Source organism: Rhincodon typus, chromosome 19 (assembly GCF_021869965.1).
Source record: "Rhincodon typus isolate 14 chromosome 19, sRhiTyp1.1, whole genome shotgun sequence".
In the NCBI taxonomy this organism is placed as follows: domain Eukaryota; kingdom Metazoa; phylum Chordata; class Chondrichthyes; order Orectolobiformes; family Rhincodontidae; genus Rhincodon; species Rhincodon typus.
Window position 1 is genome coordinate 10,140,044 of NC_063350.1, and position 4,809 is coordinate 10,144,852.

Here is a 4,809-nt window from a genome sequence, read left to right on the forward strand (position 1 = left end):
ATCTCCCCATCTCCGCCACCCTGAGAACTTTTTAACGTTCCCTCCAACTTACCCAAACCATCCTTTGATGGTACCTCATTGTGCAATTTTCGAGCCTTTGGATGTTCGCTGTTCTCAACATCCACATTTCCACCCTAGACAACCAGACACTCTAAAGCATAGCCTCGATAATTCTTTTCTTAAAACCATTACCCATGCCTATGCCAAACAAGTCACACTTTCCCACATCCCATTAAAGAAAGTCAGTGAGTTGCAGAATGATCCCTATGTATAAGAGCATTGACATCCAGCACTCATGTTCAGCAAAGTCCAAAAAAACCAATTAACTCATTAAACTATGCTCAGTGTTTTCATAAAGACATTGTTCACTATTTATTTGTTAGAGCAAAGTAGTACTTAAAATACAGTTCAGACTCCTCTCACTCTTTCTCCACAGCTCTGGTTTCAGAGGGGAGGGGTGGTGTGAGGATTGGTAGCACAGCAGTTATGTTAGTGGATTGCTAATCCAGAGATGTGAGTTCTAATCACTACAGCAGCTGGGGAATTTAAATTCAGTCAATTAAAAAGAAATTGGCTTAAACTGAGCTCACTAGTGGCAACCATGAGGCTACTACATTTGTAAAAACAACAACCTGATTCACTCATAACTTTCTTCTTTCATTTAGTCACAGGATGTAAGGAAAGCTGGTAGAGTCAGCATTTATACTTGTCCCTAGCTGCCCTTTTATGCCTTCTTAAGGTCACTGCAGTCTATTTGGTGTAGGTGTGGTGGTTATGGGGAGAGGGCAGACAATCCAGGATTTTGACCCAGCGATGCTGAACGAACGGCGATATATTTCCAAGAGTGACTTGGAGGGGATCTTTAAGGTGGTGGTGTTCCCATGTATCCTGTGCCCTTTAAGATGAGACAAAAAAACTGCAGATGTTGGAATCCAAGGAAGACAAGCAGGAGGCTGGAAGAACACAGCAGGACAGGCAGCATCTGGAGGAAAGGAACAGTCAATGTTTCGGGTATTACTCTTCTTCAGGGCTGGATGTGGGGGTAGGAGGAGCTGCCGATAAAGAGAAGGAGGGGTGGGGGTGGGTAGCAGAATTGTGGTGATAGGTGGACACCAGTAGTGGGTACTGCCTGGTTGGTCAATGGGAGGGATAAATCCGGTTGGTAGCTGGAAGGGAGGGTCAGTAGGTGGAATGGAAGGGAGGAGGTGGGGCTGGAAAGGGGGCCGGGGGTTGGTTGGGAAGATTATTTGAAATTGGAGAACTCAATGTTGAGTCCTCCGGGCTGTAGGGTGCCCAGGCAGAAGATAAGGTGTTGTTCCTCAAGCTTGCGTTCTGAATCACTGCGTTGTTTGAACAAGATGGACATCCAGGATGACTACACCTTTGCCCACCCTGTATCCTGCAACAACTCCATCATGTTTTCCCAATTCCTCCGTCTCTGTCACATCGGCTCTGATGAGGAGACGTTCCACTCCCAAGCATCCCGAATGTCCGCCTTTTTCAAACAGTGCTCTTGCCCCCACTTTGTCATCCAGAAAGCCCTCCACCGTGCCTCCTCCATTTCCTGCTCCACAGCTCAAACTGTCGACCTCCAAACATAATAAAGATAGGGTCCCCCTTGTCCTCACTTTCCACCCCACCAGTCTCCGCATCCAACATATCATCCTCAAACACTTCTGTCAACTCCAATCGGACCCCACCACCTGGAACATCTTCCACTCCCCACCCCTCTCTGCCTCCACAAGGACCATTCCCTTTGCCACTCCTTAGTTCGCGCCGCACTTCCCACCAACCACTCCAACCCGCCCAGTACCTTCCCCTGTAACAGTAAAAGATGCAACACCTGCCTCACCTCCATCCAGGGCCCTAAACAATCCTTCCAGGTGAGACAGAGCTTCACCTGCATCTCCTCCGACCTAGTCTACTGCATCCGGTGCTCCTGATGTGCACTGACTCTACGTCAGTGAGATCAAACATAGACTAGGTGACCGTTTCGCTGAGCATCTTTGCCTGGCCCGTAATGGCCAGCCTAAAGTCCCGTTTACTGCCCATTTCAACTCCCCCCCGAACCCGCCAAACCCCCTCCCTCATGTCCAGCCACAGCAAAATCCAGTGTCGCAGTGATTTAGAACGAAAATTTGAGGAACAACACCTTATCTTCCCTCTGGGTAGTCACCCTCGCCTCCAGTCAGTCACCCTCGCCACTGTGCAGTCACCCTCAACCTCACCTCTCGTAAGGGAAGGGAACCTGCCAGTATGACCTGTATCTGAGAGGAGGTAGTTGACTCCTAACTGTGCCCTCAAATGATCTAGCATGTCACTCAATTGTATTCAAAAAGGCAGCTCACCATCACCCAGTGGGAACAAGTGGCAGCTTAAGAAAATGGGGGGACACTTTGTGAATTGTGGGGTGGGGAAAGGTGGAGGGGGCAAGGACGTGTTGAGGAAATTCCTTGACACTGGGGTAGGTGTGGCATATGATTCACCCCAATACTGATGCTGTCCCTCAGACACCGCTCCTCCTGCCAAACACCTCCCCCCACCCCACCAAAATGCACATTCCCCTGACCCTGGGACAGCACCAAAGTCAGCCTGCAACACCATCAAAGCTGACTCACACTCACTCCAGGGGGCTACCTAGATGGAAGAAATCCGGGGCAAAATGTGTCCTGGGAAAGCTGTACCCAGACAAAACTAAGGGATGGCCTTGGAAATTCCAGGATAGGTGAGTTGCCTGCCAACACCTTCTCGAGGGCAATTAGGGACAGGTCACTAATATTGACCTTGCTGGTGACACCCACATCCTATCATTGAATATACACAAAGACCTCATGCCCTTGCAGACTCTAGCACTGTGCACAAGCAACTGTCCATCACTAACAGGTCTTATTCTTTTTAAACTAAGCTGCTTATTAGAAAATATCCATAAGCCTGAACTAGTAAACTGACTCACTTTTTTCTTCTTGTTGATATTTGTATTTCCTTTTTCTCCCCATCTGTTCCCCTCTCTCTCTCTCTCACTCTTTCTTAAGTTCAGAAGCATTTACTCACTGAAATATCTTTTCTTTCCCGTGCTCTTTGAGCGACTGTGTGAAGCTGACTGTGTTTTTCCCAGATGGCGACAACCAAAGCAGGGAATATTTTCTCATGCCTCCACCACAAGGAAGTTTTATTCTTCAGATGCTAAGCTCACTTCAAATGCAAATGGACAAAGTTTCACTGCTCTGTTAGCATAACAATGATGGGAAAGCTGGAGACTCGTACTGGCTTTTATCAGCATAATGAAAGAATTTGAGGTTCACAATATTAGAAGGCAAAGGAACCAGTGGTGTTTCTTCTTTTAACTGTTTGCCAGATTTAAATGAGGGAGAGGCATTGCAGTAAAAAGGAGCACCTCTTCAAATTAAGGTGTGTAATGGAGGGCTCCAATCTTTTATTAATGAATCTGCCACCTCCTACCCTGTTTTCCCTTGTTAATGATGGGTTTTTTTCCGCTGAAGTCTGGGACAATCAGAAGTGGGTTGAAATGTTTAACCTTTGAAGGGGAAAAACAAAAGCCAGGCTGACAGTGGAATCACGGTCAGAGTCAGCCTGAGTCCAAAGAGAAAGTATTGTGCTGATTCTTTGCCACCAGGGGCACAGGGATTCCCCCGGCAATGCCCACCCAAAATAACATGCCACAGATTTTTACTTGACTTTGCAAAATGATGTCAAACTGCATTCCAATTCCTATATCAAAGTCACTACCTGACAAAATGTTCCCCATGCTCTCACCTTTTAGACATTGGAATTGAGGGCGGCACGGTGGCTCAGTGGTTAGCACTGCTGCCTCACAGCACCAGGGACCCGGGATGGATCCCACCCTCAGGTGACTGTGTGGAGTTTGCACATTCTCCCCGTGTTTGGAGATAGGGGGAACTGCCGATGCTGGAGAATCTGAGATAACAAGGTGTAGAGCTGGATGAACACAGCAGGCCAAGCAGCATCAGAGGACCTCTGATGCTGCTTAGCCTGCTGTGTTCTCCCCGTGTTTGTGTGGGTTTTCTCCAGGTGCTCTGGTTTCCTCCCACAGACCAAAGATGTGCAAGTTAAATGGATTGTCCGTACTAAATTGCCCCATAGTTTTCAGGGATGTATAGATTAGGTGGGTTATAGGGGAGTGGGTCTGGGTGGGATGCTCTGAGGGTCAGTGTGGACTTGTTGGGCTGAAGGGCCTGTTTCCGCACTGTAGGGATTCTATGAATGATCTGCTGGAATATTCCATTTCAGACCTTAGCTCTGCAGGTCACCCTCCCACCTATGAGCCAGTAAGCTAATATGGTTTAAATCCAACCCAGACAGATCCTAAGCACTGGACATCTAATGAAGCGCTTTTAAAAATGCAGTTGCCGCTCTGAGTTTTAATTTATTTGCAGGATGTGGATCCCTATGATGTCCATCTCTAAATGCCCATGGGCAGTAGAGAGACAACCACGTTATGGTGGGTCTGGAGTCACACATAGGCTAGACCAGGTAGAGATGGCAGTCTCCTTCCCCAAAGGTATTGAGTGAATCACACGGGTTTTTCCAAAGATTATCAATGGTTTAACGGTCATCATTAGATTCTTAATTCTAGATTTTTATTGAATTCAAATTCCACCATCTGCTGTGGTGGGATTCAAACCTGGGCCTCCACAACATTAACTGGTCTCTAGATTAATAGTCTAGTGATAGGCCATTGCTTCCCCATTAAAACAGCAACTAATCTGTGCACATAACCTCCTCAAAAATGACAACACAACAGTGATGGAGAAGGAGATAGTAGGAACT